A 17,509-nucleotide genomic window follows, 5' to 3' on the forward strand; every position below is an offset into this window, starting at 1 on the left:
AAATTAGGCTTACAATACAACCATTGTCTGTAATACTCAAAGACCAATTTATTTTGTTCCATAGAAGCTATTCCCCAAAACATGTGTTAGTTCTTGTGTGTAGTACAGTATTTTGGAACTAAGCTGTGGTACAAAATGTTAGCCAAAAGTTCCTGGGCTGGTATCATGTGGGAGATAAGAAAAGCATGTGCTTCACATAAGTGGATGTGTCCAGTGGTGGGATGATAGGAGAGTGTTCCAAGACTGGCAAACACTCTGGGACAGATGCATTCAATCACACAGGGCCTACTTCTGGGGACGCTCAGCTTAAATCGTTCTGTACACCCAGGGCAGATGGAGAATCCAGAGAGGTGCTCGAAGGCATGCATGATGTACTGCGACCATGTCGCCCTGGCCTATGGTCATCTGGACAATGGAGTGCTTTGCACAATGCAAGGCTGCACACTGCCCTGAACATTACAAAATTTATCGCTAAGTACAGGAAAGCTGTACTAGTGCATCCTCTTTGCTCCCCTGGCCTCTCCCCACATTTTTTTTATTGCGATAGCAATTATATGGACACTTTTACCGGATTTCTGCCGTCGTCGCCGTGAGGTTCCCTATATATAAAATCTTCGCCGCGCGCCGTATGCCCGAGCGGAAGCGTGCGGGGACGCGCGCTATCACGGAGAGCGAACGCACTCAATCACCCACGCGCAAGCAAGGAAGCGAGAAGCCAGCGCCGGAGGGAGCGCGGGGGGGGGGGGGGGGGCACTTCTACGCTGCCAACAACCGCGCTCGTCCGCACCGTCTCTTATCTCCACACGGCTCTGACCTTTATGCGCCGTGCATTCGCCACTCAGTTTCCGTTGAAGCGATAGACCGCACGTACCTTCACCCGCTGCTGCGGCGTATATATGCGCTTGCTGCCAGCGTTTTGACAGTCGTTGTCTGCAGCCATTCAGTGTGATCTATTCATGTTTGTGCGCGCTCACACCACGCTTGTTCAATCAGTTAGTAATAGTCGGGCCACATTTTCCAACGCACGCTACACATGCAATGCTGCCCGGGTCGGCAGTGCAGCACTACAGGTGTGTCCCTTTGCACGCGCTGCCCACGGGAAGCGCTTCTCATCAACACCACCGTTTCACACGTGCCTCCTCGTGGTCATCGAGTCTCTCCATGTCGGTCTACTTACGCCGCAGCACACCTGCTTACTTATTTCTTCTGTTTACACTGTAAGAGAGCCCTAATAGGATGCTGCATGGCGAGTGTTTAGGTCATTCAAGATGCCATGAGAGAGGAACTGAATGCGCTGTCAAAAGAGGCTTTCTCTAACTGCTTCCTAATCCTCGAGAAGCGTTAAATGCTGTGTGTGGACTGTAAGAGAGATTGCTTTATAGGGGAGCTACATAGATGATAAGTGTGGAACGTCTTTTTTTTATGGACTCGGTCTTTAAACTTTATGGACAATGGTTATAATAGGTTGATCACAATTTGAGTTGCACTGCACCACCAATGTTGCACTGCATGCCGGTAGTTGCAGTCCTCTAGTTGCAGCAGAGTATGAAGTATGCTGATGTGCCCGGCCTTTTTGATTGTTTGCTGCTTTTGTCAATGCACTATGACAGTATTGGAAGTTCATCTCCTGTGTGCCTTGCTGCTCAACACTAAGAAGCCTTGGGATTTAATTTCCTTCCAAAAAACAACAGGTGTTGGCCAAATTCGTTTTTAACTTGCATTAAGAGTAAGATTCTTGTGTTATGTTATTCTGATTGATTTGATGTACCCCCGCAGTACCTGTAAAGGCAAAGCAGTATCAAATAAGTTACCCACCTTTTGTGGTAATTATCTCTGCTTTCAGTGTTCCTGCTTGTTATTTGATTCGTTGTGGTAAAGTCCTTTTTAGTTCGCATGGTGCGGCGAGCCTTTCCTCATCTCTGACTTGTGCAAGATAGTGTGGTCCTGCCCAGATGTGTTGCTATCAGTTGCTGCGGAACTATTTGGAGATGCTTTAGCTAGTTCTGTGAAAAATTTATGCGATGTTGGTTCACACAAAGTCGTTGAGGAACCACTGTATAGCCTGTAGCCTTTGGGTGCAGCAGTAACCACAGTATCTGGAAATATTTCTTGGCTGTACAAACATGCAATGTGAATCAGCTGCGGTGTGTGTACGTGTTGTGAACTACTTTGACTGTATTGGTTTCAACTCGACAAAGAGCAGGAGTGTCTGTGGATTGCTAGCGTGAATTGCAAGATCTTCTCACTACCTGATCAATTGGCATGGAAACGACCATGGGAGTGCTCATGTACAGACAACCCAATGCAACACTGAGATGTCTAAGTGCCAGTCGTTATAGAATATTTGCATCAGCTACCGACGTAGTTCTCGTGCATTTCAAGTCTACTATGTCATGCCTATGTTGGCCTCCTGTATGATGGCTTTGCTCAGCACAGCATTCAGGGCATTTGTTAAACTAACATGATACATAAGCTTTGTGCTTGGACATTACCTATAGGTCTATAGGAAACCACAATGAGTAAACAACATTTTGTGCCGTTCTCTGTCTCGTGCATAAGCTATGGAAGTACTATTTTGCAAAATGATACCTTGACAGCATTCACTACATATCCACCGAGTGTGCATTCTCGTAATGCAAGCAACCTTTTCAAGAGGTTGTACTTGTGTACCATAGTTGTTTTATTTTTGTCTGTTGTGTCGTGAGTTGTTAATAGACATTAATTTTGAGCTCTGTTTATTTGGTCTATGACATGTTTTCGTGAGGCATTTTAAGGTATACGTAGTTTGCACATGCTTCACTTCTGCTCTTTCCTGCAAGTGTATCTGTTGCCATTGCTCGCGCTCCCCCCTATTATTGATCCGAGGTTCCTACTCGTGTCATGATCATGTCAATTTGCGCTATTGTCAGTTGTCTTTTAAAAAAAAGTAACACTGCCCTGAAGCCAAACTATGCAGAATCAGGCATATACTATAGGCCCGTTTACCAAAAGTGATAACAGGGCAGCATGAACTGATAGCGCTGTAAAAAAAGTCAGTGCCTTGTCGTTAGCCCGGATAAGTCGGTATCGTTTTCAGAACATGTACATGTATTACCTCTCTTACTTATTTAAGCAATAGATTCATGGTTGAGGACTCGGCAAGGGACAAAGAAAGTGAGACTAAAAACACAGTACTCAGCTCTCTTGCTGTGTTTGTCATATTGCTGTCTTCGTGGTTGTCTTAGACTGCCCCCAACCATGAACCTAAATCAGCCTACCCAATTTGTTGCTCTCGTGAACACAAATATTGTTAACTAAAGCTAATTAGTAGCATCCAATTACTCATGTCTAACTGCTGCAGTTATACCCAAAAACAACGAAAGCATGGAAGGGTACTGGAAGCGTAAAAGTTTTGCGGCTGCCCCTTGGGCTTCATAACACCATACTATACTCGCTTCACACAGGCAGGGTGCACATCCCATCTAGTAAGCCAGAACTCGCAGAAAGGAGTGGACACATGAGTTAAAGCGTGTGTTTTGCACACACACATGCCCACACACAAAAGATAAACTGCGCGCGCATGTTTGAATCTGTGTGAGAGGCAAGTCTTCTGTGAACCAAGAAAGTTTTCACTGCCGCACGCAAAAAAAAACGTGCTTTCATTGACTTTTCTCACTAAGCAAGATGATAAGGTGCGCCTGATGGCAGGTGCTTTGCAGCTAGGTTCTTAACTAAAACAATTGTGAGCCTACCGCAATTTATAGATCTTAATTTCTTGCAGAGTCATGTTATTCATAGGCAGCACCACGTAATTATAATTATATTTACATGTGTCATGACTGAAATCATCTCTATCTGTAGCTGCATATGCACCGACATGAGTTTGTACAGGTCACGCTGTTTCAAATTTTGATTTTTACTTTAGGGACCCTTTTAGCGGAGCGGTTTTTGCCGCACGTGGCCTCAGCGACAGTGCACGAATGCGAAACCATTACTGCTTCTATCTTGCTTCTGTGCAATCAGCTGTCAGAAACGCAACTGAATTTTCACTTACACACTGTGCTCCAATCATGCTGGATTGAATTGTGTGAATTGAATACGTGTGCAATAGTTGGCTACAAAAAGTGACTGGCATATGAAGGAATAGAATGAAGCTGTGTGGCCAAGTTCGCGGACTGCTGTTGCAAATGTCCATACGTGTTACCAGCAGTTCGAAATGTTTGGCTTTCCTGGAGGATACAGCGTTTCCTTATCTGCCAGCATTGTTTTGCGAACCTTCACAGAAAAGGCTTCAGCCCCAGAACGTCGGCGAGAGTGCGTACCGCTCGTTGAACAATGAAAAAGGGAGTAACGTCACTTAAAAAGGGAGTAACGCCAAGTTTCGCGCACAGTATCTACACACATCTACCCCAACTGGCACGGAAATTTTTGCCCACTCTATCACCAGCGTGTCAAGAATAAGTGAATTGGTGTACACTTGAATATATGCACATAATAAATGACGGACTACACCGATAGCGCACAAATGGGCGAAGCTGAATGTTTCTTGACGGTCCACAAGAGCAAGCGAGTTGCTATAGCGATAGCACATCGTTGCTACAAGATATTACAAATTACAAAACAGTTATGTTTCAAGCCTTGCGCGCAGCAAGACCAAATCTATTGGAACTGAGCACTTGCACCCACGAGGGAATTAGGCAGAAAATAATCTGATAGTGACTGAGGGGCACCAAGCAACTTTACTCAGTCAGAAACGTGACAAGCTGCTGGTCAAAATATTTGCCAAATAAGTAACACAGCAAAACACTAATCCTGATTCAATTCAAAAGCGGAATGTTTGGATAGCTTGGAATACATATTTAGCCCCGCCTTTAGAACAAGCACCATATACACTGCTCGCCCCTTTTGAACATAACTTAAAAGCTCCGAAAGTGCTTTTGCATGTTCTCTGAAGCTGTGGCCAAAGCTTCGTGTCGACCACCCAGTCACCATTTACGATATCTCCTGGAACAGAGGTTTGCTTAACTGCATCGGTGTAATACATTCATTGTAAACACTGAGGCAAGCCATGGATGCATCACCATGTGATCAAACATGGCAGTGGCCACGAGATCGCTGTGAAAAGGGCCAATAGTGAGCTTGCGTCAGCCGCATCAGCCTGTCTGTACAAAGGGCAAAATTCCGGGCTTCTAATTTTTCTCATTGCACAGCTCCTAGACCTATAATGATGTGGCATGTATGCATTGAAGTGAGCGGCAAACACGGAGCATAATACAAGCGAAGTACCTAGCAATGGCGGAGAGACGGTGAATGTGACGTCACATGTAAACTGTGTATACAATTTGATGAAAGCAAAATGAAGAAGTGAACATGTAATTAGTGAATCCTATCTTTCATTGACTGTAGTTTGGGCAACCTTTCTCTTTTTTGTTAAGCTATGTCCTTCTTAAATTGCCCTATATACCATTTCATCCTTGTATTTTATTTTATTTATCTGAATAAGAGCAACACATTTTTCTCCTAAAATGCTGTTACCACCTGTTTAATGCTCACGTGTAGTTCTGTAATTGTACAGACCAACTGTGTTAATAAATGCAACAATACGAGTCGTGCAGGATAGTATACAAAGGTAATAATTGACAATTTGCATGTTTGCACCTAATCTAGTCTACCACAATGTGTTTTCTAGATAGCTGTTATACTTTGCTGTTAGCTGTGTGCTTTCATTGTATTTTGTTCAACACATCAAAATTGGTGTAAAAGTTTCCAGACTTGGCGATTCAGGCTTTTAAATGTTAAGTGTTTGTTCTTTTTGGTGTAGCGATTTTGGTCATTTCCTATTAACTCATGCCTTGTGTGAATTTTTTGTCTTTTGTGATTTTTTTTGTTGCACTAATAAATACTGTGTGCACAAGTGTAAATGTGGGAAAAAAATAAATTTTGTCTGGTTCTGTGAATGAGAATGTTTACCAGTACTATTTTTCTAGTTTAATTTACCACCAGTGGTAGCACTGCTGCATAGGGCTCCATCCAAATTTAATGTTGCAGCCCATTCTAAACTTCACATTTCAACCTACCAAAGCTTCTTGAGGGAACAAAAATATTTTTGTTGGTAAATGAAAGAGCAAGTACACATATTCAAGTAAAATATAATACTATAATAGCAAGTACAATATAAGATCAAACTTGTTTATTTGTGTATGATACTGAGGTTTTTATAACAATGATAAGCGTAGTCTGTGTGCCTAGGTGGAATATAGGTAAACATATTCTGATGGGACTAGTGCAGCTTTTCACTTTTCTGAAACCAGTATGCGATAGTTTTCTGTGGCTTAAGTAAACATACTTTTGACAGTATATGACTGGTTGAAAATGTAGGCATGTGCCACGAATAAAGCACTCATTCCAATTTCGCTTGTAAATAATACATCTGACAAAATTCTTTTTATAAGGAAAGATTATTCACCACCAGACGTATTCAGCGTGTAGGTATGCTTTCACAAGAAGAATAAGCATGCGAAAATTCCCATACTTTAATGCTACGAGCATTCTTGGGGAATTCACCCAGTTTATGCGTATGCCTGCGCTGAAACTCTTTCCCACCGTCTTGGGTCACTGGGTAGTCCATTGTCAAATGGGAAGAGCATCCGGTTGTGATGAGGCAACTGGGTTCAAAACCAACCTTCGGACTAACTTTAGTCACTGCCTATGTAACTCTTGGTATGTGGAGCTCTTCAGTAAAGCTCTCTGATGCCAACTTGGGTCATAGTACCATTGTTAAGTGCTGCCCTCCAATGAACTTTTTTATGCCAACTTGGATCACTGCGTATGTGCCGCTCTTTAACCTCTTTGATGCCAACTTTGGTCACTGGATATGTTTTACTGGGTATGTGCCACCTTCTATAATGATCATGATATAAAACATAATTACCCTTAATCTTAACATGCATTGCTAATAGCATTAAAGATGCCAATCATCTCTAAAGGATGGTTGCACTGCCACTTTTCTTAGTTTGCACTCATATGTCTCCCTTTGTTTTCCTCACTTTATCCCGAAGAGATTCTAAGAGTGCTAAATTTTCTAATGGCTGTTTGCTTCTAAAGATAAATAGCTTTTAATTTGTTTGCAGTTCTGTCATGTGTCAGCAAGAATAACTCTTTTACTAATAAACATTTTAAATCAACTGTGGTACACTCGTTTCTTTTATAGTTGGCTGTGCAATGAATTATCAAAAATAATTAACATACAGCTTCTGAAATGGCTTCATTTTATAGTAATGCATGCCTACCAGAAGAGCATTTTTTCCCAGGTATTTCATCATTTCATTCCCAGGATCTTTCACATGATCTTAGTTGTAATTGTTTCATTACACAGATCTATGTCTACCCTGTGTGACTGCCAAACATCGAGTATGGTGAACTAAATTTAAGTGGTATAATGGCTGGCATGACAGTCACCCTGCTAACATTTTAAGTAATGAAATCAGAATGCATTGGGTGCATGCTAAAGAACTCCGTTTTTTTTACGACTTGGCGTCATACATACTCTGTGATGAGCTTTGACATTAGCAATACCACAAAAAATCTGCCTACTCTTCTCATCAGAAATCCTATGATGCATTGGCATTTGAGTCTCTGATGTACTTGTGATGCTAAACAACATCAGGCGATGCATTTCTGATGCCTGTCGGATGACACATTAGAAATGCATAACGTCCTCATCAGAAACTCATGGTTCATTTTCATAAGGGCCTCCCGTCCCCCCACTACCTTTTTGCGCGACGGAAAAAGTCGCGTTTGCTCTTTATATATGAAAAGGAGGAAAGAGACGCTTAATTCTGCAGCCCTTCAAGGAGCACGGCGGCGAACGCGCGTTCGCTCTTCGACGTACGTTCGCTGCCTGTGAAAGCGCGCGTCCCTCACGCCCTTTCACTCGCACATACAGCGTCCGGAGCGCGGCGACGATTTCATCGCCGTTGACGTCATACGGAACCTCACGGCACTGGCGACGGCGACGTCGACGGCAGAAATCCGCTTTGGAGTGTCCATATCCCTTATGAAAATGAACCATGAGTTTCTGATTAGGACGTCATGCATTTCTAATGTGCCATCAGACAGGCATCAGAAATGCATCGTCTAATGTTGTTTAGCATCACAAGTACATCAGAGACTCAAATGGCAATGCATATTAGGATTTCTGATGAGAGGAGTACACAGATATTTTTTGTCATTGCTAATGTCAAAGCACATGACATAAAAATGTGTATGAAACCAACTCGTATTTTTTCTTTTTTCTTATATTTTTTTATACAGCGAAGCTGTCCTTGGTTACGATCTAGCAAAAAAAAAAAAATGTCCGAAATGTTGAAAAAAAAATCAAGTGGGCCGATCCTGGAGGTAGTGAAAAAAGGGTCCAAGCGCAAGGGCACATGCGCATGCCATGTGTCCGATCCTGGCGATAGTGCAGAAAAGGTCCAATCTCAATGGCGCATACCCCTGTGGGCTCGGGGACCTGTAACGCGCCCTTGAATTACCCTTGTCACAAGTGGGACCCAGAGAGACAAAAACAATGCGCCGGAGCGATGAACATTCTTGCCCAAACGCTAGTCTATGACAATGCGTGTCGAAACGTCAGTGATAAAACGCAATAGTCTACCAACCAGTAACTGTGTCTCATTCTCTCGTGACATAGCCATTTCCATAACGACGTCATCAGTTGCCCCTTGGACTCGGTATGGGTAAGACCCGTGTCGCTCACTCCGAAGAGGTAGAGGAGCGCCGGCGCACTCAACAGCGCGAATGGATGCGAAAGCAACGAGAAGCCGATACGCGCAGCGGCCCAAGGTGCTGAGGCCGATGGTGCAAGGTGGTGCGAATCTAGTCGCCTAAACTCGCTTTCCCTCGCACATACAGAATACGGCGCGCGGCGATGCAACGAAGTTATGTGTTGTCTTTCCAACCATTTAACATAACAACCAAATTAAAACAATTTTAAATATAATTAAGCAAAACCAACAGCTTCGCTGGTCTTCGATCTTCACATAGTGGAAGGGCTCTGATTTTTTTTTTTTTGGTTGGGGGGGGGGCTAATAATACAGATTATTAGTCTATCATATCGAGCACAATTTACAGGCAAATCGCAGTGTTACATAGTCTGGAACAAATGTTGATTTAAAACCAATTCTGGGGTTTATGCGAAAACTACGATCGAGGTACACTGCAGAGATCGTTTCGACAATTTCTGAGCCTACAGCTGATGTTAACGACAGCAGGAAGTTATCTAAAACGAAGTGACGGCGCAGGCAGTCAAAATCATTCAACTGACGCCCCAGCGACAGCTTTCAAAGGATAACATAATACTCTAATCTCTAAGGCCATGCTTTTGCTGGCTGCACAGGGCGGAAGCAATTAAAAATTAAAAGACGTCATAGAGTTTCTTTCTGCGATAAAATATAGCGTAAAATATATACTCTTCGGTGGTTTGTTTTGCCTCGCAACATATATATGTAGCTGGGCGTAACACGGCACAAAACATGAATTTATTAGTTAAAAGTTTTTGCATCACGGAGGCCCAACAACCTCACAAGTATGCAGGTGGCGCTGTTGTTTTTTCTCAGTCTTCAAGATGGCGGTCGTCTGTGCGAGCTGTACTGCTAGTGTGCTGCGACGATGTCTTTGCTTCATCGTGTGTTTTTGTGTTTGCTGTAATGAAACGGGACGTAGTTAGCGTGCACAAAAGTGCCAGAAGATGCCTTGTGTCTCGCTGCAAACTCGCCGTATGCGTGGCGCGCCAGGCAAATGTGGACGAACGATTTTCACGCCGTGGCCTTTGTCTGGTTGTCGCGGAATGTTGGGTGTACTGTACGTCGAAAAGAAATAATCGGTATTGCTGGCGTGCCTCAGCTCGTCCACTACGCAGCAACATCTATGATGGGAGTAATGTCGTCGACGCAGCGCCGGCAACTTGGAGAGCGTCGTACCATTGAAAAGGTAAGCAGTCGTACTTGCTAAGTACACGTGTGTTGTGCGTGCTCCTCGTGTGTGCATAGCGTGCCTTGCGAACGTAGGAAATAGAACTTCCGCGACAACAGTGAAACCTGTGCGTGTGCATGTTGCGTGCTGTTTGTCAGAATTTAGTTACGCAAATTTATTGCTTTGATGCGAAATTGAATATCCTGATAAGCGTTTTCTTCCGATGAGAAAGATTACGTTCGGAAATAATCGTGTTCACCTGTGCGTGCGCTTCCGCTTTTCTGCTGAAGTTGCATAATAACGACTCATTTGTCTCTTCACCGATTCTTACTGCAATTACGTTTTTTTCGCTTATAAACTCTTCGACGTTGTAAATAATCTCTGCTTACGAGGTTTTCGGTGTACGAGCAGTTTGAGGAGAAAACGAAAATGTAAGCAGTCACAGCTTGCTACTAGTACAGCTTTCTTTTCAAAACAATGGGTGTTTCCATAACTTTGACGTAGCTAAACAGTGTTGGGGAAAGTTGTTTAAACTAAGTCATGAAAGCAAACTCTAGTATGTAAACAAACATTTCTTGTATGTGCTTCTGCGTGTGTGTTCAAAGTTTTGCTTTCATGAAGGGGTCCCTATTATCATGAAATTCTTTAGTGACTCGACCTTGTGCTCCGTTGCCACCCTGCACTAGTGCACACAAGTTTTCCGGACTGTTTTTATGTGCACCTTACATGTGTTCACAATATGACAGTTTTATTGTGCCAATCAATGCTATAAGTTAACACAGAACTCATTTTGCAGTGGTGAGACCGTGACCCTACAGCAGTGTCCACATAATGGCAGGGAAATGCAGGGATCCCGCAGCGATGGCTACAGCAGCACGACGTGTAATCTGGATGTCATGTCAGGTATGTATGAAGTGTACGTGTACCAGAAAGTATGATCTCAGTATGATTTGTGTATAAGCTTATTGACATATTACTCAACTCGGCTTACTAAATAGGCTAAATATTTATGCAGCTTTATTCAAATTGCTGCTTATTTGTGTTGATAACATTATGCACACATTATTGTGTTCTATATAAAACTAAACCTAACATGTCCTGATGTTTAGCATTTTTTTTTCTCGCTTCAATCACTTGGCTGCAAGTTCAATTTTATTTTTGCTTTGCACGCAGTATATTACACTTCTTATTTTGGTTTTATTGTTTTGAAACTGTTCCTTATGCTGTAGCTTTTATTTCTGTAGTTTTTCTCTGTTTATGCTACACGCATGTGCAGTTTTTGTGCATGTTAGAATTCGAACTGTAGTGTGCCAAATATGTCACAGGTCTAAGTGTGCAGCGTGCTTACCTTTGCTTACCATTGTTACTTTAACATTGCTATTTACAATAATTTCTGTCTTGTTCTCAGACTAACTGCCACTGGCAAATACACATATGATGAGCTTAAATTTCTTGAAATGTGGCGGTGTAGCCTTGTGACAGCTGAAGTGTGGCAGCAATGTCGAAGCTAACTTGCGCCAACTATTACTACAGTATGCCAATGGATACCCATCTCTGTATTTGTGCATTTTCTGAGAAGCAGCTGTGTCCACTAGGTGAAATTTGTAGTGTCCTTTTGAGTTTGCCAGTCAGTTCATGTAACTTTTCAGGACAAAATTTACACTGTGAGAGAAGGGAGACCAATGGGGCTGGCTCACACGTCTTTTTATTTATGCAGTATGCCTCACTGATTTCACGTGTCAATTTTCCACTGTAGGTGAAAAATAGTTGACGATCGTAATCTGGCCAGAAGTCCTATTGCTGCAATGCACGGCCAAGACGGATGAGCATACTGGTCTTTTGAGTCAAATATGGTTGATATCTTAAGTACATATTTAGGCATTGGCCAGTCTGCACTATGTCCATTTGACCATATGGGAAAGGAGTACAATACACTGCCTCGGACACACACTGGACAAATTTAGTGGTATCTTTAACCAAGCAAGCCTCGCTTGCCTGCTCGCCTTTCACAATTCACTTGCGGACTGTCGTGCATATCCTCTCTACATTATTTCTTTCTGGTTATATATGTGCATAGCAGTCCACAAGCGAATTGAGAAAGACACCCAGGCAAGAGAGACTTGCTTAGTTAAAGATACCACCAAACTTGTCTTGTATCCATCAGGGTTTGTGTGGTCTATTCCTTTGATCATGGGCATATTTGGTCAGATTTACATGGGGCAGACTGGCCGGTGCCTCAACATGTGCCTGGGAGAGCAGCAACGTAGGTTTGACGTAGTGGACATAGGCCAACATAGGCATGGCATAGTGGACTTGAAATGCATGAGAACTATGCCAGTAGCTCATGCAAATATTCTATAACGGCTGGCACTTAAATGTTTCGGGGTTGCAATGGGTTGCCCTTACACCAGCACTGCTATGCTTGTTTCCACGCCAAGTGATCAGATAGATTTTCCAATTCCCGCTAGCAATCCACAGACACTGCTGCTCTTTGTCGAGTGGAAACCAATACAGCCAAAGTAGTTCACAACATGTACACCCCACAGCTGATCCATGTTGCATGTTTGTACAGCCAAGAAAAATTTGGGCATACTGTAGCTACTGCTACACCCAAAGGCTACACAGCGGTTCCTCAACGATTTTATGTGAACCGACATCGCATAAACTTTTCACACAACTAACATATCCAGATCGTTCCGCAGCAAGTGATACAGTGTGCCTGTGGTTCATTGCCAAGTTTTGTTAATTTTCTGTCCTTTCACCATGCAGGGTACACGTGCACTCCAAGACGACGACCCTCCACCTCAAAAACAGCCTCTCCTCAGAGACTAGCAAGGAGATTAAATGAAAGGAAAATACCACATCCGTAACCAGTCAGATACTATGTGTTCCTTACATTTAACCTTCTCTCTTTAAGGAAGCGTGGTATATGCTCAATAAATGGTTTTATCAACTTTTTTTCGTTGAGAAATGTCTAATGTGCAGCATATGTACCAGCCTACGTACATGTTGGATGCCGAAAAAAGTGCTGCACCTTAGCTTGATATATGTATATCAAGCACCAAAGACACATCAGAAAATGTTGCTACACGTGGTGGCTAATTTTGTTTAGGAATTCTATGAATGCCAGCAATCTAATGTATAAACTCACTAGAGACTCGTTAGGAAGACATGACACGGTCACACGAAAACTGCTTTGGAGCACGCATTAGGAAGACATCTCATGCTCACAAGAAAAACACTCATCAAGTATGCATCAGAACGACGGTGGCCAATATGTTTTAGAATGACATTAGGAATACATCAGAATATTTCTGAAGAAACACATCAGAGACTCATTTGGCTGTAATGTCAAAAGTCATCAGACCTTCATGTGAAACTCATCTCATATTTTCTTAAGGGATAATTGCTATCGCAATAATACAGTAGGGATACCATACTTGCAGTGGTGCAACGAGCATGTCACTATCTCTGCTACATATGACGGCTACATTTACCTTGATTTTAGCCCATTAAAACGCTTTTGCTTATGACGAGTAGCTCATGGTATAGTATCTAATTTTTTATTTCTTCACAGAAACGCTCGGCAGTCACACGAGGACCTGACAGTGCAGTTTACATTCAACCAGCACCACTTGTTCCTTTAACTGCTTCTCCAAATTAGGATGTTCCTTCCTCACCAGTTAATTTCAAGTGGTGGTAATTTGAAGCAAAGCTAATTGAGGCTTACTGCTATTTGCAGAATACGCAAAGGAATGTACCAATATTTATTCACTGTTCCGTGTTACATGTTCAACTTACTTGTGCAATTTACTGCTGCTTGTTTCTTGAGGAACAGACATCACAATCTGTTTGGCGAATTTAAACAGACTCCACGGCCCAAATGTTTTAGTGAAATATGCCTTCTGGACCGTATTGCTGCCACAAGAAAGAAGCCGAAGCCTCATTCATTACCAGTATTATGCTTATAGAAGATATCATTGTTCCCCTGTGGAGGTAAAAAGACAAGTGAATTCGTTTGAGGCTTGTGGTGTCTTCTCTGTGAGGCGGGTATGAGAGGTTGTATTTTATGTACTCACGTAGCGAATAGTTCTCAGTTTCTCTAGTTGGACAACGCAGGATCGAGACATGGTGAGGCAGAAGGCGTTTGAATTTTCCTCTTCAGCACAGCCTAAGCTGCGCTGTATCGCCTCGAGTATACCTTAGGCATTGCAATTCGCGCTTAAAGAACTGCTTCATGGTTTCAATTCGAAGTTGTAGTGAACTGATGGGTTTCGCGAATAATGCATGCCTCGCCACAACCACAGTCAGTAGATTTAGTTGCGTAAAGGCTGTGCCATGATGTCGATAAAGGCAACTGAGGGTCACTATGAAACATTTTCTCGCGTGAAATTGATAGGTTCTAGATCTTAACCACGAAACTGTTCCTTCAGGTGATTGCTGTTATGGTATCCGTGAAGTATATACATACTAAACGTGACCCGCCGTCGTGTTAACAGCCATGAGCAATGCGTTTTCCGGGTGCCCATTGCGTGCTTGAAGAACGGTGAAAGTATTAGCAAGCGTTTTCATAAAAAATGCGCGCCTACCTCTTCCGTTTATGCATTAATAAAGTAGCCATATTTGACTAGAGCGACTCACCATAGTAATAAGAATCATCATAAAAGATTTGCTGTATAGTTTTCTTACACGCATTTATAATATTGATATCAAATACTAATACCAAGATTTTTCTTCCTTGTAAAATGCAATGTCTTTCATAGCTAAGCACTAAGAGAATCTAAAGTGTTTTGCGAAGCATCATACACAACTTCGTGTGTAAAATTGCATACATTCTTTTTACGCAAAGTTTACGGACAGACACTGCGCATATACGCACTGCAAAACCAATAGACCCCTTCAATGCTACATAGCTTGCGATATCCAGACCGCATATTTTCATGACTGCCGTTCAGGCATGAGAGTAAAAAGAAGCCGGCCTATCCTTCAATAAGTATGGCTCGAGCCACCAATACCCCAAGCATGCACGAAGGGAACGAGTGCGCGCAGCAGCCGAGTGAGCGCCGTCCTGGCCGTGACGTCACTCGTAGAGGGCGCCACTCCAACTTCTCGCCGCTAATAAAAGCGCCCTAGGCAGGCGCGCAGGTTCAGAAGACCCGAGCCTCTGCCAGTATGGTGGCGCCATCTAGTTGAGGCGCCTGCATAAGCCACATGCACAGGCGCAGACGACGAGATGCGATTGAGACGAGGCGCGCAATATACGCGATTTCGTTGCGAGATATCCGCAACGTATTGTCGGTACCTCTTCGGTACACGTTATGACGTCTCCTCGCAAGGTACGAACCGCTGCTGCAGAAGCGAATCGTAGAGCTACGTGCGCAGCTACAACGAAGCATCATCGGGCTCCGCAGACTGCAGCGCAGAGAGCATTACAAACCGCAGCTCGCCGTCGACGCCGGACGGACAGTTGAGATCGCTCTCTTCAAAACAAGGCAAAGAGACTTTGCTGCGAAGACCCTGTTGTGCGTGGTGCCGAAATTGCGACTCTTAAGCCGCTCCACCATCTTACGCTGTGACTGCGCTGCGTGTGCCTCGCAGGCCTGTGACTTTTCTTTTCAACGACATTGGTAATCTCCCAGTCAGGATTTGGGAATGCCGGCCGTATGCACACCAGTCCAATTTTATTCTTCTATAAGTTTCTTTCTCAGGATCAGGGTCCCTTGTGAGTAATTGACCTAGATAAATGTACTCCTTTACAGACTCTAGAGGCTGACTGACGATCCTGAATTATTTTTCCCTTGCCAGGCTATTGGACATTATATTTGTCTTCTGCATAATATTCTTCAACTCTATTCTTAGAATTTCTCGGTTAAGGTCCTCAATCATTTACTGTAATTCGTCCCCATTGTTGCTGAATAGGACAATGTTATCTGCAAACCGAAGGCTGCTGAGATATTCGCCGTTGATTCTCACTCCTAAGCCTTCTCAGTCTAAGAGCTTGAATACATCTTCTAAGCATGCAGTGAATAGTATTGGAGCGATTGTGTCTCCTTGCCTGACCCCTTGTATTTATGTCCAATTGAACGCCGCGGAGCGCTCCTTCGAGTTATGAACTCGTGGGCAAGCGAGTAAGTTCAGGCGTTAAGCGCGTTTTCATTTGGCCTCACCGAGGCACCGTTAGAACGCAGGGGAAAACTTTCACGGAGGCTGAACGTGCGGAATTAAGATTTCACCAAAGCAGTGTTGTACGCGTATGAAACGGCAGCCGAAAATACAACGAAAGGAGTGATTCGAGGCATCGCCATTGAGGACGGACCCCAAGTGCTGGACAAGAACACCGTAAACCAGAGAAACCCACTGGCACTGGCGGCCAAACGCATCGGCACTACGACCACGGTAGTCATCGCGTTCGACGGACTCAAGGTACCCAACCTCGTCAGGTACGGTGCAACACTAATTCCTTGCAAGTTGTATCGCAAGCAGATTGACATCTGCTATCAATGCGGTCGCCTCGGCCACCGCATCGACGTTACCCAAATCCCGCCAACCGCATCTGCCGCGGCTGCGGCCTCTGCAACCATGAGCGAGGACATCAAGGCTCTCCCAAGTGTAACCTGTGCGGCGGTGCTCACATGACCGCCGACAAAGCCTGCAACGCAAGGTACAAGACTCCGTACGTGAATCGCAGACGACGATAGGAGCGCCAAAACGCAAATAACCAACTGACGCAGGAAGACTTCCCTCCCATCCAGCCGACCAGACGCAGATCCAGGTCGCTATCGCCTAGCCGGTCCCGGTCTCGCAGCAGCAAAAACACAGCCGCGCTCCGACGAGATGCAGGTCCAGGACACCAGCTCCCGTAGACAAGGTGAGCTGGGCGCATACTGTCCGGGGCACGGCGCGGTAGGGGGTCGGCAAAGCACCTAAAGTCGACGAACACAATCAAAAGCCGGGTAACGGCGTCTTAGAGGCGCTAAGGAAAGAGAACGCGGTAATGCGCGAAGTAGTCCAAAAGCTAATGCAAGAGATGAGAGAACTCAGACGCGAGCGCGCCGCGGCAGATCAAAATAAACAGAGCGCACAACCCCCGCTGCCGGCGAGCATTCCTGACGCGGACGAACCAGCCCCGAAAAAATGGGCGATACAACAACAAATGCGCGAGGGAGGTTTCGAGAGCCAGGTACGAGCGGAAATTACTGACATCAAGAGAATGCTATGCACCATGCAAAGTAGCATTGAGACCCTTCACGCAACAGTCCTCGGGCTCGCAAACAGGACCACTAACCTCGAGGGAAACTTGCAGATGACTTTGAATCACCCCGTATTCACGCAAAGCGGACACGTAACGGCGTGCATCGACGCGGGACCTAGAAACCATCAAGGCCAGCCGGGTAACTCACATCCGCTTCAACATGACCAACGATAATCGAAGGATAGTAATATGTCAGTGGAACTGCCGTGCCTTAGCCGGCAAAAAGGCAGTTCTTCAGCAACACATCAGACACGCAACACGTAAACCGTACGTAACATTACTCCAAGAAACGCTCACGAACGCGGC

At 44.2% G+C, this 17,509-nt stretch overlaps 1 protein-coding gene and 1 long non-coding RNA gene across 4 annotated transcripts in view; both read left to right on the plus strand.

Annotated features, from left to right (window-relative positions):
• LOC125942970 (neprilysin-11-like) overlaps positions 1–17,509 on the plus strand; it is a 633,184-nt gene that overhangs the window by 430,835 nt on the left and 184,840 nt on the right. The window lies entirely within an intron of this gene.
• On the plus strand, positions 9,513–12,879 carry LOC125942973 (uncharacterized). The gene is made up of 3 exons (XR_007465454.1): positions 9,513–9,969; positions 10,748–10,854; positions 12,721–12,879. It is a non-coding gene; the product is annotated as an uncharacterized LOC125942973 (long non-coding RNA).

The sequence above is a fragment of the Dermacentor silvarum genome, chromosome 2, assembly GCF_013339745.2.
Source record: "Dermacentor silvarum isolate Dsil-2018 chromosome 2, BIME_Dsil_1.4, whole genome shotgun sequence".
Taxonomy (NCBI): Eukaryota; Metazoa; Arthropoda; class Arachnida; order Ixodida; family Ixodidae; genus Dermacentor; species Dermacentor silvarum.